General features: G+C 46.4%; 1 long non-coding RNA gene across 1 annotated transcript in view; it reads left to right on the top strand.

The window, feature by feature from the left end:
- LOC136624704 (uncharacterized) overlaps nucleotides 1-13880 on the top strand; it is a 58565-nt gene extending 44685 nt beyond the window's left edge. The window contains exon 3 of the long non-coding RNA XR_010792389.1: nucleotides 13749-13880. This is a non-coding gene — a long non-coding RNA (uncharacterized lncRNA). The remainder of the gene's footprint in view (nucleotides 1-13748) is intronic.
- Nucleotides 13881-20322: the final 6442 nt, after the last annotated feature.

Below are 20322 nucleotides of genomic sequence, written 5' to 3'. Positions count from 1 at the left end.
AGCTGTTATCAGCAGAGGAGGTTATCACAGCCAGCTGCGCTGATAAGATTCTCTCTGCCTGTGTCCCGCTGTCAATTCAGAGCGGGGACACTAGCAGTAAGAGCAGAGAACAATGCAGCTGTTTTCTTATGCAAAACAGCTATATTGTTCTCAAAGCAGCCGCTGCAGTGTCCCGCTTTGCCTGCACAGCTCTATAGTAGCTAATTAGCTACTATAACGTATGCGAAGATGATCGCTCAAAACTGTCGTTTGAGCGACTTTTGAGCGATCATCTATCAGTGTAAATGGGGCTTTAGAAGTTCTGATTGTTGTGTAAACAAGTTTAAATCCCGGATAAGATTAGGATCTTCTTGAGGTTGTGATGAACAACTTACTTCAAATGTAGGATCACTTCTCATATTGCTGTATATTTCCTCATCAGTGTGTGTTGGTCAGAGTCAGAGCCGTCACTTAAAGGGGTTGTCTCGCGAAAGCAAATGGGGTTAAGCACTTCTGTATGGCCATATTAATGCACTTTGTAATATACATTGTGCATTAAATATGAGCCATACAGAAGTTATTCACTTACCTGCTCCGTTGCTGGCGTCCCCGTTGCCATGGCTCCGTCTAAATTCGCTGTCTTCTGGCTTTTTTAGACGCGCTTGCGCAGTCCGGTCTTCTCCCTTCTGGTCGGTCCGGGCACGAGCGGAGTTCTGGCTCCGCCCCTTCTACGCGTCATCGCCTAGCTCCGGGAGGCTGGAATCGGCAATGGACCGCACAGAGCCCATGGTGCACCATGGGAGAAGACCCGCGGTGCATCGTGGGTGAAGATCCCGGCGGCCATCTTGGTGAAGGAAGAAGAAGGAAGGAGGAAGACATCGCAGAGCAGGGATTCGGGTAAGTAATGAAATTTTTTTTTTTTTTAACACATCCTTTGGGGTTGTCCAGCGCCGAACGGGGGGCCTATGGAAAAAAAAACAAGCCGTTTCGGCGCGAGACAACACCTTTAAGACCGGCCTCATTGCAGATTGCAAATTGGGATAATTAACGTTATGCTTTGTTTTAGAGGTTATTCTTTTCATGTTAGGCTGCCTGTCCACGGGCGGGTTTGAATTGCGTTCCCCGCAGCGGTAATCCGGCCACGGGGAACGCAGTAAAAGCTCTCCATAGTGTTGCTATGGAGAGCGCATCCCCCTGTCCACGAGCGGAGAATCATTGCGATTCTCCACTCACGGGCGGCAATTTGTAGCATGCTGAGAATTTGCCGCGATTCTCTACGGTCAGCCTATCTGTCAGGTAGGCTGACAGCGGAGATCCGTCTGCCGGCTCCTGCTCCCGGGCAGCGGTATCCCGCGGCAGATCTCCGCTGCAGGATACTGCAACGCCCGTGGATAGGCAGGCTTAGTTAAGCAGAAATAGCAATCTGTTGAATGGTCCCAGGCTTCCCTGCAAATTGGAATGGCAAATGTGAGCTGTCTTTCCATCCAGTAAACCGATCTCATTATAAACCATATATGCGGCCGGGGCTTATCAGCATCACCAGCTTCACACAAGCCAAATATTCCATCAATCATCAACAACTTCCTAGTAAACTGGATTTCACATGATGTGGATTTACATAAGTAATCTATATATATATAAATGTATGTCTGTCTGTCTGTTTGTCCTTTATGCATTACCACACCATTCATCCGATCCCCATGAGACTTTGGGAAGTTGTTGAGTACACTCCTACGAAGGTTTCTGGCATAGTCCATCTATCCTGAGATAGCGTCGTCGACAGTTATGCCCCCCAGACGTAGATTGACCAATCGATATCCATCTCAAGCACGAAAGAAAAAGGCATTACGAGCTTCAGAAACAGATGAACAACGGGATGCGAGTTCAACTACAACATGATGCATCCGCCGAACGTTTCGCAAAACAATTGCTGGATATTGGGAACGGAAGATGTCAATCGACAGATCTACACAATGTATCACATTGCCCACAAACGTTTGTAAGATGACATCAACCAAAGACGAATGGATTCGAAAGGTTCTCCCAAATATCACGCAGAATTACAACAACCACCAGCAGCTCAGCGCACGGCTATATTAGCGGCTACCAACAACCATGTCAATGCCAGCAACTCCAGCATTCAGAACGGAATACCAGGCGAAGCGACAATATATAAGTCCATTGATACTGTGATGAATCAAGACGAAGCTGTCAATTACCCAATCAATAAAAATGACACAATGTAAATTCAATGTTATCATAACGAGTTTTCTTGAATTTATATGTATTATATAGCTGAGGTAACATGTAAGCTACGCTGCGATTGGTTGTTATATATTATACCGCTGAGGTAGCATAAAAGCTGCGATGTGATTGGTTGCTATTTCTTATACTGCTTAGGTATAATGAAAGCTGTGCTGTGATTGGTTGCTATTTCCTGTAGTGCTGAGGTAACATGAAAGCTGCATTGTAATTGGTTGTTATATCTTAGGCTGGATTCAGACGAACGTATATCGGCTCTGTTTTTACGCCCATCCGATATACGGCGTCTCTCTCTCTGCAGGAGGTGGCTGAAAGAGTCGGGAGCAGTGCTCTGAGCTCCCGCCCCCTCTCTGTCTCCTCTCCGGCCCTCTGCACTATTTGCAATGGGGAGAGGGCGGGGCTAATTCTCAGAACTTAGCCCCTCCCCCATCCTGCCTCCTTTCATTGCAAATAGTGCACAGGGGCAGAGAGGGGGTGGAGAGGAGGCAGAGAGGGGGCGGGAGCTCAGTTCCTGCTCCTGGCTCTTCCATCCTCCCCCCCCCCCCCTGCAGATGAGGACACCGTATATCGGCTCGGCGTGAAAACCCAGCCAATATACGGTCGTCTGAATCCACCCTTACACTGCTGAGGTAACATGAAAGCTGCGCTGTGATTGGTTGCTATAATAAAAATTATCGCGGATCCACAAGCACTCGAATGAATAAATAGAATTAAAACGACACTTTGAAATGTTTTCCATGAAAATGAATACATTTCAATAAAAATAACACAATGTAAATTCAATGTTATCATAACGCGTTTCCTTGAATTTCCTTTTTTCAGAGATCGCAGCGACGGGTACGCTAGTAATCTTATAAAACTTGAAATGTGGGTCATAAAAAAACCTTCCTGATGGAAAAGTTCTAACAACATATATGAATTCAGGAGGTGAAATACTACAAGAATAACCATTAAATATCCTCGTGAAAAACTCATGTTGCACAGTGATATTATTCAGAATCGCTCAGATCCCTAAACATTGCGTGCAGCGACTGAGCGAGTAAAAGCCGTTCACATTCACACTACTGACTGACTGATCGGTATTAAAACTTTCTGTAAAAAGTGGATGGACTTCGCCTCAGGGTGCGGCCTCCAGCAGATTTACTATAACTTACATTGGAAAGTGGTGTAAATTATAGTGCAAACCTGCGCCAGCTCATAGCTGCTATAGAGATAATGGTCAGATGCACAGAGGCCAGAGATGCTCTTAAAGGGGATTCCCATCTTGGTAATCCTACTTCGTTGTGTGTTCAAAATCACTAAACAATGCACTCACCCATAAGATGTGTATCTCAAAAATGCTCCGTCCTCCAGATTTTGCAGATATTGATTCCTCTGGTTGTTTGCTGCTTGTTGTCAGAGAAACAGATCACCTCTTCTATGGAAAGAAATAGCAGAGCCCAATGATACCGTGTTTCCCCAAAAAATAAGTCATACCCCGATAATAAGCCCTTCCCTGATTTTATGGGGGGGAAAAGGGGGGGGGGGGGGCTTGAAATATAACCCCCCCCCCCCCCCCCCCCAAATAAGCCCCAGCTACACTACATGAAGAAAAAAAGATACCTTCCAGGGGGCGTCCGGGTCCCTCGCGCTCGACTGCGGCGTTGCTTCAGGTTTCCGTGTAGTCCTGAACGCCGACAGAGCATTTCTTCCTGGTAGGGGGCTCGAATACCCCACCTTCAGCAAGCGACTGCTCTTATTGGTTCATCGAGCTGGGCTGGGCTCTAAGATGAGCATCGGGCCATCTCTCCACTTCCTCCATCTCTCTCTCTTCTCCCACAGCCACCAACCAACTTCACCAACTAGCTCTCACAAACTTGACTGTACTCTCCCTTCTCCCCTCTTCTCACCAACTAAAACCCCATTTAGACACATAGATTATCGCTCAAAATTCGCTATAACGATAAAATTGAGCAATGGTTTTGCTTTTAAAGACAGACGTTCTTAACCTAATGAAAATCATTGGAAAATGTCGGGCTTTGCATTGAAAACTCCCCCAAAATCGCTGACTGACTGAACCGTGTCATTTTGACCAAACAATGGCTTTTAAGTGAACTAAAAGACAACGATGGGCGAATCTTTAACGAAAACTGCACGACGGGTGCGAGATACACACATCGATTATCGCTTAAATGATGGCTTTTGAGCGAATTGTGAGCGATAATCGTTGTGTCTAAATCAGCCTTGAGGCCTCATGTCCACAGGCATAATTCCATTGTGGAATCTGTGTGGGTGACCTGCGTGGATGATCTGAAGTTTAATATACCCGTAGACATTTATTGGGCCTCCGCAGGTAATTAAATACCTGTGGATGTCATTTTTCCCCGGCGTGCGGATCACTTGTATGGGGGAAATAATGCAGCCTGCTCCATTTTGTGGACGGCTTCCAATGAAGTCAATGATAGCCGACTGATCTGCTGCACAGACACAGCTGACACTGCGACCGTGCCGTGGATCCATGGGAAGGCGACTTAAAAAGTACAAAACACGACGCTGGCGCGCCCGGACACATCTGCCGTGCGAAAGGAAGAAGACCCGGCTATAACCCGCATTGCGTCCTTACAGGTGAGAAAATGTCTCTTTCGGTCTTAACGCTGCGGGCACAGCTGGAAGCCGCTGCGGGATTTGGCACTGGGAATCTGTGCGTTCTCGTGGACATACTTGCTTGCATGGATTCCACTGCTGAATTCCGCAGTGGAATCCAGCCTTGCCCGTGGACATGGGGCGGAAAACCCATTTTCTTACCTCTCCTGCGCGGATCTCCTCTGTGCTGGCCAGAACTTCTGTCTTCAGCACAGCGGATGCCTCCGGACGTGCCAGAAGCATGCGCAGTACTATTTTTATTTTTTAATTTCCTGCGAATCCGCGGCACCTCCGCAGTGCGGGTGTGCCACAAATAGGATGGCTTCCATTAACTCAATGGAAGCCATCCCTGCGGGATCCGCAGAAATATAGAGCATGCTGCAACTTCTTCCTGTGCGTGCGATCCGCATGCCGGGGAAAAAAAATCACATCCACATGCTCTAAATTGCCTTGCGGATGCTAATGCATCCCTATGGACGGCTAGAGCTGCTAGAGCTTATAATTAAAATCTACCTGTGGACATTGGGCCTTACTCCTCTTAAGACTTCTCTCTCTACATCATGTACACACAGCCCAATAGACAACTAAACGGATAGATACATTTTCTAGAGAACACTAGACATGACATGACATTAACCCTTTCATGCCTGCAAACTCCAATACACGTAAATCTGATGCATTCCACATTTAAGACAGTAATACAAGGCAAACCTAAAACATGTATTCTGAGGTGCTGGAGGGACCCCAAACTCTGGGCTACTAGAGTTTTCTTTGCATTTTCTTGGCAGCGGTGTGAGATCTCTATTGCTTTATCTGACTGGTAATACCAGACCCCATCATTCTTCCACTTCTTGATCAGAGTGCGGACAGAACCAGTCGGAATTTTCTCATTTTTGGATCCTTTTATTGATTTATAAAGTTGAACTAGTTTTGCTCCTTGGATTTCTTTTGGCAGTTATTTTGCTTTAACCAAGGTTTAGTAATGAGCGAACTGAGTGCAGCCTGGAGGGAATGTACAAGGATGTCTCCAGAGAGGAGGAACTCTGCTTCATTGACTGATGTCTCCATATTTGTGTCTTCACAGTTGTCCTCATCATCCAGATCCTGTCATCCGTCTCATCAGTCTATGTGCGGAGAGGATCAGACATCACTGACTGCAGCATGAAATGCCCTCATACAAGAGATGTCCTGGAGCTGAACAGAGTATGTGGAGCTGAAGAGTCTAAACTACTGGAGTTGTGGTGTGATAATAGTTGGTCCCATAATCACTGGGACCCCAGACTCCACCTAAACACAAGCAGCGGGTGCTGGAGGCTGACAGATGCCAGGAAGAACGACTCCTGTCTGTATGTTCTCTGGCGGCACAACCGTTCAGGAGGCTTGCGGCGCTCTACAGCCATCATTGTACTAGGTAAGAGCTGGTGGATCACAGGAGACATTTCTCTATTGTCCTCTATGGGAAACCTGAATTCTGTCCTCCTGTAATAGAGGCCGATAACACAGGATTAGTAGTCACTGGTGACTGTATATGGGGAGGGGGCTGCAGTTCACATGACTGATGTTCAGTATAGGGGGCAGGTACTGGGGTCTGATAATGACAGCAGAGCTAGCACTGTATACAGCACCTAGATTCATATCGATGCTGATGTCACATTACTGATGGTCACCGACCTTCTTCTGATACTTCCAGATCCAGTTCTCATCTCCAACATAACCAGTAGCTCCAGCCGGCTCGGTCAGGACATTGCTGTGAGCATCCAGTTCTCTGGAGAGGAGGCGGCTGTGACCTGGGAGGTGGACGGGGGGGTCTCTCCCTGACAGATACCGGCTGATGGATGACAATAGGATGCTGATTATCCCAAGTGCCCAGAGAGAAGATACCGGGAGGAGACTCCGTGTCCGGATCACAAACCCAGTCAGTGAGGAAACCCGGGAACACCTGCTGAATATTACAGGTAAGAGGGTATTACTGGGTATTATACTGACCTCACATCTTCTCTAACCCATGTAGTGGACATTACAGGTAAGAGGGTATTTGACTGGCATCACATCTTCTATACCCCATGTAGTGCAGATTACAGGTAAAAGGGTATTACTGGGTATTATACTGACCTCACACCTTCTATACCCCATGTACTGGAGATTACAGGTAAGAGGGCATTAATGGGGTATTTTACTGGCCTCACACTTTCTATACCACATGTAGAGGATATTATAGGTAAGAGGATATTACTGGGGTATTATACTGACCTCATGTAGAGGATATTATAGGCACGAGGGTATTACTGGGTATTATACTGACCTCACACCTTCTATACCCCATGTAGTGGAGATTACAGGTAAGAGGGTATTACTGGGTATTCTACTGACCCCACACCTTCTATGCCCCATGTAGTGGAGATTGCAGGTAAGAGTGTATTACTGGGTATTATACTGACCTCACACCTTCTATACCCCATGTGGTGCAGATTACAGGTAAGAGGGTATTACTGGGTATTATACTGTCCTTACTCCTTCTATACCCCATGTAGTGGAGATAACAGGTAAGAGGATATGACTGGGTATTATACTGTCCTCACACCTTCTATACCCCATGTACGGGAGATTACAAGTAAGAGGGTATTTGACTGGCATCACACCTTCTATACCCCATGTAGTGGAGATAACAGGTAAGAGGGTATTACTGGGTATTGTACTGACCTCACACCTTCTATACCCCATGTAGTGGATATTATAGGTAAGAGGATATTACTGGGGTATTATACTGACCTCATACTTTCTATACCCCATGTAGAGGATATTATAGGTACGAGGGTATTACTGGGGTATTATACTGACCTCATGTAGAGGATATTATAGGTACGAGGGTATTACTGGGTATTATACTGACCTCACACCTTCTATACCCCATGTAGTGGAGATTGCAGGTAAGAGGGTATTACTGGGTATTCTACTGACCCCACACCTTCTATGCCCCATGTAGTGGAGATTACAGGTAAGAGGGTATTTGACTGACCTCACACCTTCTATACCCCATGTACTGGAGATTACAGGTAAGAGGGTATTACTGGGTATTCTACTGACCTTACACCTTCTATACCGCATGTACTGGAGATTACAGGTAAGAGGGTATTACTGGGTATTATACTGACCTCACACCTTCTATACCCCATGTACTGGAGATAACAGGTAAGAGGGCATTAATGGGGTATTTTACTGGCCTCACACTTTCTATACCACATGTAGAGGATATTATAGGTAAGAGTATATTACTGGGGTATTATACTGACCTCATGTAGAGGATATTATAGGCACGAGGGTATTACTGGGTATTATACTGACCTCACACCTTCTATACCCCATGTAGTGGAGATTACAGGTAAGAGGGTATTACTGGGTATTCTACTGACCCCACACCTTCTATGCCCCATGTAGTGGAGATTACAGGTAAGAGGGTATTACTGGGTATTATACTGACCTCACACCTTCTATTCCCCATGTAGTGGAGATTACAGGTAAAAGGTTATTACTGGGTAATATACTGACCTCACACCTTCTATACCCCATGTACTGGAGATAACAGGTAAGAGGGTATTACTGGGTATTATACTGACCTCACACCTTCTATACCCCATGTAGTGGAGATTACAGGTAAGAGGGTATTACTGGGTATTATACTGACCTCACACCTTCTATACCCCATGTACTGGAGATTACAGGTAAAATAATAATAATCTTTATTTGTATAGCGCCAACATATTCCGCAGCGCTTACATAGACAGCGGGAATACAGAAAGACAAAAAGATACATACATTACAGAACCACGGTTACATAGTAATCAGTTGATGGAAACAATAGAGGTGAGGGTCCTGCTCCAATGAGCTTACATACTGCAAGTAATGGGGTGATACAGAAGGTAAAGGGCTGGAGATGTGCGCGGTATGGCGAGGTGGAGAGTGAGGGATTCTGTACACAGAGACAATGGTCAGACATTTAGCCATGTGACAGCAGAATCGGTATGACTGCTGGAGCGGTTTATGATGGCTAGCAGGGATTGCAGTCAGTAGGTCAGGGAGCATGTTATCAGGTGGCGTGCAAAGGAGTTTGTTTAGTGCATGCGGTATGCCTCCCTGAAGAGGTGCGTTTTTAGAGCACGCCTGAAGTTCTGCGAGTCCTGTATTGCCCGGGTAGCCTTTGGTAGTGCGTTCCAGAGGACCAGTGCTGCTCTGGAGAAGTCTTGGAGGCGGGAATGAGAAGTTCAAATTAAAGGGGCGCTCAGTCTGGTTTCGTTAACAGAGCGCAGAGCCCGGGCTGGGTGATGGATTGCGATGAGGGAGGCAGTATAGGAGGGCGCTGCACTGTGGAGGGCTTTGTGGATGAAGGTAGGGTATTACTAGGTATTATACTGTCCTCACACCTTCTATACCCCATATAGTGGAGATTACTGGTAAGAGGGTATTACTGGGGTATTATACTGACCTCATACCTTCTATACACCATGTACTGGAGATTACAGGTAAGAGGGTATTACTGGGTATTATACTGACCTCACACCTTCTATGCCTCATGTAGTGGAGAATACAGGTAAGTGGGTATTACTGGGTATTATACTGACCTCACACCTTCTATACCCCATGTACTGGAGATTACAGGTAAGAGGGTATTACTGGGTATTAGACTGACCTCACACCTTCTATACCCCATGTAGTGGAGATTATAGGTAAGGGGGTATTACTGGGTAGTCTATTGTCCTCATGTCTTCTATACCCCATGTAGTGGAGATTAGAGGTAAAGGAATATGATTGAGGTTATAAGCTATCTCAAGAGAATAGGAAATAACATTCCTTACCTAGATTATTTCAGATCGCTTGGACTCTATGGACAGTCACCTGGGCCAGACAGGTAAGAGGGTATTACAGGGGTATTATACTGACCTCACACCTTCTATACCCCATGTACTGGAGATTACAGGTAAGGGGGTATTACTGGGTATTATACTGACCTCACACCTTCTATACCCCATGTACTGGAGATTACAGGTAAGGGGGTATTACTGGGTATTATACAGATCTCACACCTTCTATACCCCATGTACTGGAGATTACAGGTAAGGGGGTATTACTGGGTATTATACTGACCTCACACCTTCTATACACCATGTACTGGAGATTACAGGTAAGAGGGTATTACTGGGTATTATACTGACCTCACACCTTCTATACCCCATGTACTGGAGATTACAGGTAAGAGGGTATTACTGGGTATTATACTGACCTCACACCTTCTATACCTCATGTACTGGAGATTACAGGTAAGAGGGTATTACTGGGTATTTTACTGACCTCACACCTTCTATACCCCATGTAGTGGAGATTACAGGTAAAGGGATATGATTCAGGCTATAGGCTATCTCAGGAGAATAGGAAATAACATTCCTTACCTAGATTATTTCAGATCGCTCGGACTTTATGGAGAGTCACCTGGGCCAGACAGTTAAACTCCTATCTGAGTTAGGTTGGCTTATCAACTTCAAAAAATCCAGTCTAAACTCGGGACATTTTTTTTTCTCGGTGTACTCCTCGACTCCTCAAAAGGTTATTCCTTTTTACCTCAAACAAAAAGGGAGGATATCCTCCTTTCCATTAAAAGATTTAGGTTGGGTTTACACGGGGCATAATTGCCCGCAGAAATTCCATGCAGACTTTCTGCACGGAAATTCTGTCCGCAGCTTTTTATCCCGGGATAAATTAGCAAAGTGGATGAGATTTGTAAAAATCTCGTCCACATGCTGTGGCTGATCTGTTGCAGCCAAACTGTGCTGAATTTGACATGCTGCGCAGAATTCATAGACACGGCATGTCAATCCTTTCCCTGTTTCCACAGCAGACGCTCTTCTCTCTATGGGTATTGATGGCCGCAGCGAAATGCAGGCGGTGAAAGGTAGCGGTATTTGAAGCTGCATTTCTCCCGCGGAAATCTTGCGGTATATCCGTGCGGTCATTCTGCGAGATTTCCGCAGGATTTAGATCCCGTGTGACCCCAGTCTTAAGGAGAAAGACTCTGCCTCCACAAGAGAAGCCATGAGGATACTGAGCCAGATGACCGCCTGTCTGCAGATGGTCCCTTGGGCGCTATTCCACTCTAGGCCCCTCCAGCAGGAAATCCTGTCGGCAAGGATTAGGAGGCAATCATCGTTAGACAAGAAGCTTAAATTGTCCACCCAATTGAAAAGATTCCTAGAATGGTGGCTGTCACCCCGAAACCTTAAAAAAGGGGGTTCAGTGGTCCTCATCACCATTTATTTCGGTAAGCACCGATGCTAGCCAGCCTGGCTGGGGGACGCAGGTGGCAAATGGGTAACTTCAGGGTTCCTGGCCTTTCCACGTCCACTCGCAATTCTCAAACACTAGAGGTCTCGGAGCAGTATAGGAGACGCTGATGTAGACAGAGGACATATGTGGGAAACATGTTAAAATATTTTCAGATATTACAATGGTGTCTTTTATTCACCATCCAGGCGGCACCAGACATCCTCATCTTCACCATCTGTTACAAAGATTATTCTCCTGGCTTTAGAAGGGCTGAGCCTCATAAGCCACCGTATCTGGTAGACCGGAGGCTATATTCAAGCCTCCGGGGTGCCATACAACCCATGGAGACCTTGCATGGTCCAGGTAGTGTAGCCGATATTTCTTTAACTTTGAATTTGCAAACTGCTTCCATCTGTATCTGTAGGAACATTCGGTCATAAATAGTACAAAAAAAAACAGCTTACCTGTGCGTGATCCCACAATCTTCTGAAGTAGCGGTGCAGAGGAGGGAAAGGTCCAAATCAAAGGAATTCCTCCAGCATTCCAAAGTATAGATGTGTATTTATAACTTTACTTTTATTTAGAATCCATTTGTATCTTCTCCCTACAATAGATTTTTAATGACTACATTACTATGTTAGAAGCCCCTCACACCGGCTCTCACTCATAATGCGGTTCCGAGGTTGTTGCTCCACGGTTAAAAGCAGCAGCGGCCCTTAAACATCTGAGAGATTAATGTATTAATGTATTAGCAAACATAATAAACACTCAGAATTCACAATGTAATTAAATATAACTTCATAAATCAGTAATGTACAACAGGCCTGTTCTGTAGTTAAGAACCTTCGGGTGACGTCTGATCTCTATTACGGAGCTTGCTCTTCCAGCGCCCCCCCTGCATTGCGGTACACTGTTACAAATGGATATATCACCCGCAAGGATATGTGTTGTGTAATAACACAGACTGTGACTGATGCCCTGTATGTTATCAGATAATCACATATATACACTAGATGCTCATATCTCCGGGTCTCATCCTCTCTGATATGTCCTTTATCTTCTGACAGATCCTTGGATTCACTTCCTTTCTCCTGTTGTTGCTGCTGCTGCTGCTCTGGCTGTAGTGATGCCTCTCCTTGCTGTCAACATTGCAGTAAGTTTGTGTTGGAGGATTTTATGTATAAACATGAGATAATTACATGACAGAAAACTCTGTGGAGATGTGATCTACAAGATCTGTGATCTGTTATGTTGTTAGTACTGTAAGAAGAGGAAGAACATGCTGACCGATGATGGAGAGAAGCAGGCGGATGGTCACTCAGAAGAGAACGGACATCCTCCAAGAGCCGATCAATCAGGTGCCGTTATATTCAGTGTTGTACTTTACAAGTGTTGAGCAGCAGGCGAAGTACATCTGTAAAACCCACTACAGGAAATGTACATGACCGGCTGAAGCCAACTGGATAGCCATTGTTGTGTGTCCAAGTGTCCGTCTACGGGGGACCCGGGAGAGAAGACATAGGTGGTCTATCTGATGTTACATACAATGTGCTCAATAAGCTTTATGTATAGAGTAGAGGTAGTCAGAACATGACCCAAAGGGATGCTGATGCAATGAGGGAGCTGCGGGGGTCCAGCTAGTGGGAAATGTCATTGGTGGTCTTAGGCTGCCTGTCCACGGGCGCTTTTGCATTGCGTTCCCCATAGCGATAATCTGCCCGCGGGGAACGCAGTGCACGCTTTTCATAGTTTTGTTATGGAAACCACAGTCCCCCTGCCCACGAGCAGAGAATCATAGCGATTCTCCACTCGCAGGAGGCACATCGCAGCATGCTGCGAATTGCTGCGATTCTCCGCAGTGAGCCTGTCAGATAGGCTCGTCGCTGAGATCCGTCTGCCGGCTCCTTCTCCTGGGTGGCAGCTCTCCACCACGGGATACCGCAACGCCCGTGGACAGGCAGCCTTAACTGTATTGTTTATCTTTTACTACAAACTAGAAATAAAGCCTTTAAAATAAAATAAAAAATACTAGCAGAAAATTGTCACTATAAGGCGGGTCCACAGGGGTGATTTACAGCAGAATGTCCTTAGCCGGCAGTCCACAGCAGATCAGCAGTGGAAAGCCTGCCTCAAAATCTGCACATATATTTCTGTAGGGAATGCACCCCCTCATTGAGAAGTGAATCCCATAGTGGAGAGGGCGATAAAATTAATATGTCAGTTTCCACGTGAGTTTTGTGCTGATTATTTCTGCAGGTTTGTGGATGAGATTTTGAAAATCTCATCCACCTTGCTGGTACTATAAATGTCATGTTATTTCTGGGTTGAGGGTCCGCATGGAGACTTTGTGGTAATTCTGCTCAGTCTAGATTTTGCCTAACAGGGCAGGTCTCCATCGTTCTGTACAGCCGCCATGCTCCTTATACATGAAGCACAATCCATCGCCATGATCAGTAAATGACTCTCCTCCGCCTCCAGCTACTGACCCCAGAGATGCCGGTGACCCGTCCAGCAGTGGTAATCAGAATATACTGTATGACCGTCATACTGATGATATAACTGTTTCCTTCTAGATCCTCCTGATGTTACCGAAGAACTTCTGGACTCCCAGGTTTCCCATGAGACAAATGATTCCGGGATCTCTGGAGTATGAATGGCTCCATCTTGAGGATACATCGTTTATTCTGTTCATCTAAGCTCTATATATATATATTGTATAGTTAAGAACTGTGAAGCTTTGGTTTTGTGGTTATATTTTCTGCATGCTGTCAGGCAGGGGTGGATTGGAAACCTAAAGTGCCTTCTTTATTAGCCACACAGTAAATACCCCCTTATGCCCAGCATGCATAAAAAGTCTGTCCAAGGACTCAACTGGCCTACTGGGATTTCTCCTGGTGGGATCAATGGCCAATCCTCCCCTGTTGTCAGGAAGTTACAGTGACTTCAGCCTGCAGTGTTCCTTCCTGGGCCACTGTAATTGGAAACCACACTGAACATACAATGGCCTAGACACGACCCGGGCGACCAGCTTGGGCATTTTACTGGTAAAAGACCTCCAGTATATTGGTGAAGTGCCTGTACTGATGTGGCTGGTAGAGCCAGTTTCATGTACCGCTGTCTAGAGACAACTGGTTGTCTGTTCACTATAGAGTACATGTTGTCCCTTCCGCCCCTAAAGCTCATAATAGCACCGCACCCCCTCATTCATCTGTCTACCACCCTACCCGCTCTCTGTTCTGCTAATGAACTCAGACTAACTTCTAGAATCTGATCCTCCAATTTAAGTTCCAATACTTTTCCTGAGCTGCACCAGTTCTCTGGGATGTGCTACCTCAGATAATCAAGCTAATTCCTATTAGGCCCCTTCAGACGAGCGCTGTTTTAGCGCTGATAGTCGCGGGAAAATCTCGCTGCTATAATGCTCTAAAAGATCGCGTGAACGGGCTACTTTAAGATTCGTGAAGTAGCCCGCTCACATGCTCCGAGGTGCAGTCTGCATACTTTCAAGGCTCCCACAGGAGTGTATGGAAAGCACACAGCAAAGATAGGACATGTTCTATAGTTGTGCGCACCTCAGAGCAGGTCCTATTTTTGTTTGTTCCATCAGTATCGCCTACATTCAATGCACTCATAGACACTTCATATCTGTACATATGGATCCCGTCTGGTGCCGCCCATGCAGATACTGTATTATAAGGAACGTTGTACAGAACAAGCACTTTTACCTTATTTACGCCTCATTCCTTTAGAATGTAAGCGCCTGTGTTCAGTCCCTATTTGTATTGATTAGTTTACTACTATATGTTTCTTTCGAATCCTGTCTGTACCCGCACCCTCTGATCTGTAAAGTGATGTGAAATATGTTGGTGTATGTAAATATTACATGTGACACATATCTTGTACCTGTGCGAGGATATTTGTATACTATGTATATCTTTTATTTCATATTTCTGATACGGTCTTATTGTTTTGTATCATATTGAATTGTTCTTCACACTTTTTAACCCTATGAGACCAGAATACTTTCTGCCTCAACTACTCCTTCATAGTGACCGCCCTCTGATAAGTTGGTCGCGGGTCTAGAAGTGTTTTTAGCTTATTTCTGTTATGCTGTGACTTTATGACTGTTCTGTATATTCTGATATGTACCTTTTTTTGTACATCCTCTATGTAAGACAGGATAAAATTTTTAAGGACCCATTTGAATTGCAGCAATCTGGCAGATATCTGGTTTGTAGCGTCAGGGTGTTTTTACATGGGACGACGGCCGGGTGCAGAAGCCCAACAAGTCGTCCCAGTGATGATTCTTCCTATGATTTTTACACAGATAGTCATTGCGGAGTGATGGAGGTGGAGCCGCCGGGGATCGTACTCACCGCCTCCATTTATAAACAACTACCTGTTTACACGGCCGATCCGGCGCTCAGTTTTCTGCGTTCACAAACTGACCAAGAAGCAAACAAATTCTTGATCGCCGTTCAGTCGGTGGAGCATTTATGGTTCAAAAACGGGAATTTTTCTTACCGATAATTCCCTTTCTTGAAGGCATCATGACAGCATACACCTGGAGGTTGCTCACCTGCTGACCTGATGGGACAGGAAGAGGCAGAACATAAAAAGCACCTCCCCTCCACCAAACACCAGTGCGTTCCAAATAACCACAGTGACAGTATACTTAACCAGAAGGTGTGTTTTATTGGCACCACACACCTTAGACAAAGAAATCATAAGTATACACATTACCTCATGTGTTTAAACCAACAAGGGTAACCGTGTCGGTAGGGGGGGGAAAAGCCCGTATGCTGTCATGATACCTTCAAGAAAGGGAATTATCGGTAAGAAAAATTCCCGTTTTCCCTCCGACATCATGACAGCATACATCTGGAGGAATACCAAATAACTGGCATGGGCTTTTTTAGGGAGGGATTACTGCTTGAAGCACCTTCCTCACGAAGGTTGCATCCTCACTAGATTTTAATGTCCAGCCCATAAGGTTTAATAACCGTATAACTAGAAGTCCACGTGGCTGCGTTACAAATCTGTTCGATTGAGGCGTGCGCTCTTTCTGCCCAGGAAAATGCCACCGCCCGAGTGAAGTGGGCTTTCAAACCTTCTGGGGGAGGAATGCCCTTGGCCTTGTAAGCCTCCTGGATGGCTCTTCTGAGCCACCTGGCTATTGAGTCTCTAGAAGTGGCCTTCCCTTTGGCCTGCCCCTGAAACTGAACAAAAGTTAGTCAGTCTTTCTGCAACTTTCCGTTGCCTCAAGATACGCTAATGCAGCTCTTTTAACGTCAAGATTATGGAGCCTCTGCTCCATTTCGTTTTTAAAATTTAGGCAAAGGCTGGAATGACTATTGGCTGGCCCCCGTGGAATTCTGACAAGACTTTGGGTTGGAGGGAAGGGTCTAAGGAGAATACGATCTCATCAGGGTGCATAGTCATATATGGGGCCCTTTGCGAAAGGGCCTGAATTTCACCCACGCACATAGCCGACATAACTGCCACAAGGTGGGCTACCTTGTACGTCAGCAAGGTGATGGATAGGTCTCTAATAGGTTCAAACGGGGGAAAATTGCAGAAGGCCTGAAGGACTATAGTCAGATCCCAGGGGGGAAGCACCATCAGCTTTATGAATGGATGCAGTCTACTCACCCTTCTAGGAAATTTCCTGATCCCCTTGTGCTCAGCAAGCGTAAGATCAAAGAATGCCCTCAAAGCCACTACTTGGGCTTTGAGGGAATCTGGACTCAACCCTTTATCCGGGCCTGCCTGGACGAAATTTGAAATTTTTACGAATGTCTGATTGGATGTCCTGACCCATCCCTTCTGAGAATTTTTTCCCGACTTTGGAATAAATCTTTTCCGTCGAGGGCATAAGGCTCTCGCACATAGTGGAAACCCCGTTAGATGATAGACCTTTTTCTGAGAATTTTTTCCCGACTTTGGAATAAATCTTTTCCGTCGAGGGCATAAGGCTCTCGCACATAGTGGAAACCCCGTTAGATGATAGACCTTTTTCTAAGAATTTTACCCGTTCAAGATCCAGACTGTAAGCCTGAACTTGTGAACCTCCGGGTAGAGGAGAGGACCCTGCAGCAATAGGTCCAGTCTTGACGGAAGATGGAGAGGCTCTCCCACTGACAGATCTCAGGAGAGGAAACCAAGGTCTTTTGGGCCAATAAGGCGCTACTAACATTACTGACAGCCCTGGCCGCAGTAATTTCTTAGGAGTAGCGGAATCAGGGGTAAAGGGGAAAAAGCGCAAGCTAAGTCCCAAACCCCGGGGTGAGAGCGGGCGCCCGTGCCTAATGCTTGTTTCTCAAAGTCTCGGGAAAAGAGAAGACGGCAATTGGTATTTGCGCTTCACGCAAACAAAATTATTTAGGGTGCCCTCTATTTGTCCCGAGTAGGCTAGACACTTCGGGATGGAGTCCCCACTCTCCTGCGTCTACTTTCTTCCTGCTTAGAAAGCCCGCGACTGAATTCTCGCTCCTTTTATACGGAAGGCCGACAGTTACTTAGTTGTGAGTTCCGCCCATTGAAGGAACCTTCCCGCCAAATGCTGAAGTAGAGGATTCCTGGTGGTACCCTGGTGGGGAATGAGTGGCACTGCCATCATGATATCTAACGTTAGATAACCTGGATCTCTCATGAGGGTCCTAAGTACCCTGTATATGGCCACCTTCAAAGGTGACCCCTCACCCTTTTGCGCTGGCATCAGTTATCGCAGGATCCCCATTAAAAGGTTGTCTGAGGACAACCGCCAGCGGAGTGAGAATCTAGCCCTAGTGGAAATAGGGATTGTCCTGTCAAGTGAGGACTGACTTGTCCCCATTCTGGAGGATAAGTGTCTGGAGATCACAGCTGTGGAACTGGGCCCAGGGAACCACTCCAATGCATGAAGTCATTAGCCCCAGGATCCGCATCGCATCTTATTGAAACTGTAGATTTTTTATCTAGAGCAGAACATTCTCTAGAATGAGCTGTTTCCTTAGAGGAGGAAGGGATGAACATTGGAGACGAAAATCCAAAATGACTCCTAGGAATTTTTTCCCGGTGTCTGGATCCATATTGGATTTCAAATCATTAATGATCCAGCTCAGACCCTTAGACAGCTGAAGCGTGGACCCCCAGTGTGACCTCCGAATAGTGAGGGGATCTGCCACCAGCAGGAACCCATCTGCTGAGCTATTTCCCCTTTCAGATGGGGGATGATGATAATCCCACGATTGTGCAGAAAGGCTACCATTTCAATCACCCCTTTGGAAAAGATCAGTGAAGCAGAGGAGATTCCAAAGGGAAGGCGCCATTCTCAGCGCAATTTTAGGAACTTTTTGCGAGTTGACATAAATGGGGATGAGATAATACTCATCCTTTATGTCAATCGTAGCCATAAAGTTATCCCTACCAATCAGGGGGGTTGCGGTTCTGATCGTCTCCATCGGTGGGAGCTATCTGGTTCAGAAAGAGAAGGGAGTAAAACCCTTTCCCCCATTCCGTGTTAGGGATGGGGATAACTGCACCGATATCCAGCACGATTTGTTCACCCTTAAGTAGAGCCTGCTCTAGGGTTGGTGCCGGGATGACGGTCACGGTGGAACCGGAGCCCGTACTTGGACCCAGGCCCACACAGTCCGAGGTTAAAATAAATCTATTTTGAGGGCGGGGTTCTAGCTCAAATCTTGTACCCCTCCGTCACCAGGCCTGCGCTTGTGGGATCGATTCCTGTCATTAGGATCGTTTCCCAGCATGTGGTAGGCGCCGTCAGTAGCTATGTTTCTCCAACTAGTGCAGGAGTGAACTAATCTTCTGCGGGCATGAAGATGCAGGTTGAGGGACAACAGTAAGAGCCTTACCGCTTCCTCCGGTCTTTCCATTCCCCACTTATGTTATAGACGGGGGACATGGAATTAAGGCGCTTTTTGCGGAGTCTGATGACTAGCCGCCCCGAAAGGGTAGGGTACACAACCTATTTTTGGAGGTTATGTCTCTTGACCACTACTTTACCCCTGAATGACTGCCGCAGTGGTGCCGGAAAGCCTGTCCTTGGACCCAGGCCCACGCAGTCTCCAGTTAGCTCCCAGATGAGGTACTTCCCACTGGGGCAACCGGGGCTGGCAGAAGAGATGCTCGTGTTGGATAGGGCTGCCACGCGGGATCCGAAGCAGACCGTAGAAGCTGACCTAGTCAAACCGCCGTAGAGCGAGCCACCAAGGTGGCCGCAGTATTAGCTTTATAAAGAAGCTGGACGTGGACCAAGCCTTACGCATGGTCATGTCTACTTTGTTGCCTTCGAGTGGGACGTATCCTCAGATGGCGTCTCCTCAAGGATAGCCACTTCATCAAATAAAGGACACTCCTAAAATTCTTTTAGAAATTAACGGAGCTTGATCCATACAATTCCAATCATTAAGGATCAATGGTTTAAGTGTGGCGTTTACAGGGAATGTAGATTTACGTTGTGGAAGCTGACTCGCAACATGACGTCCTGCACAGTGCAAGGTTTCTCTGTTAGCGTTTTTTCAAAAACGAGATATTTTTTCTCTCCCTGCGACACTTCCAAGATCTACAAGATCGAATTCTTCTGCCATGTCAGAGTCGGACTCTAACACTGCCGGAGCAGACCCTCTTGTGGCCCCTAAGGGCCCTGGTTGGAGGTCCGAGAGGTAGGACTGTTTCTTCCCGGACAACTGACTGGATTTCAGACATGGGGGAAGATTTTTCTTCCTGCAGAATTGTCGCTGAGCAGGAAGCGCATAATGTTTTAGAATAGGAGTCATGAAGTTTTGTAAGCATACAGGATGCTTTTTACTTCTCCTCCTAGCCTCCCTAGGTTTTTGAGTATCCCTGTCGTATATGACAAGGGAGAGCTCTGTTAGTAAGGGAAGTGTAGTGCAGGTGTCTGTAGGTTGGCCCACAGGACCACTTACAGTTTGGAGATTCTCTGGGTCCTCTCTTGGCCGACATCCTGCGCTTGTGGGATCCATTCCTGTCCTTAGAATCGATTCCTAGCATGAAAAAACAAAACACCAGCCGACTCCCCCTGGTGCAGGGGCTTTAAATTTTGAATCTGGCGCCAAGCCGCGCCAGGCCACGCCCCCTTTGTGCGCTCCATCGAGGACACGCCCTCTTGCGGAGCGTCTGGCG

The sequence above is a fragment of the Eleutherodactylus coqui genome, chromosome 4 (genome assembly GCF_035609145.1).
Source record: "Eleutherodactylus coqui strain aEleCoq1 chromosome 4, aEleCoq1.hap1, whole genome shotgun sequence".
Taxonomy (NCBI): domain Eukaryota; kingdom Metazoa; phylum Chordata; class Amphibia; order Anura; family Eleutherodactylidae; genus Eleutherodactylus; species Eleutherodactylus coqui.
Note: the sequence above shows the minus strand (reverse complement) of the source record. Positions and strands in the feature narration are given on the sequence as shown.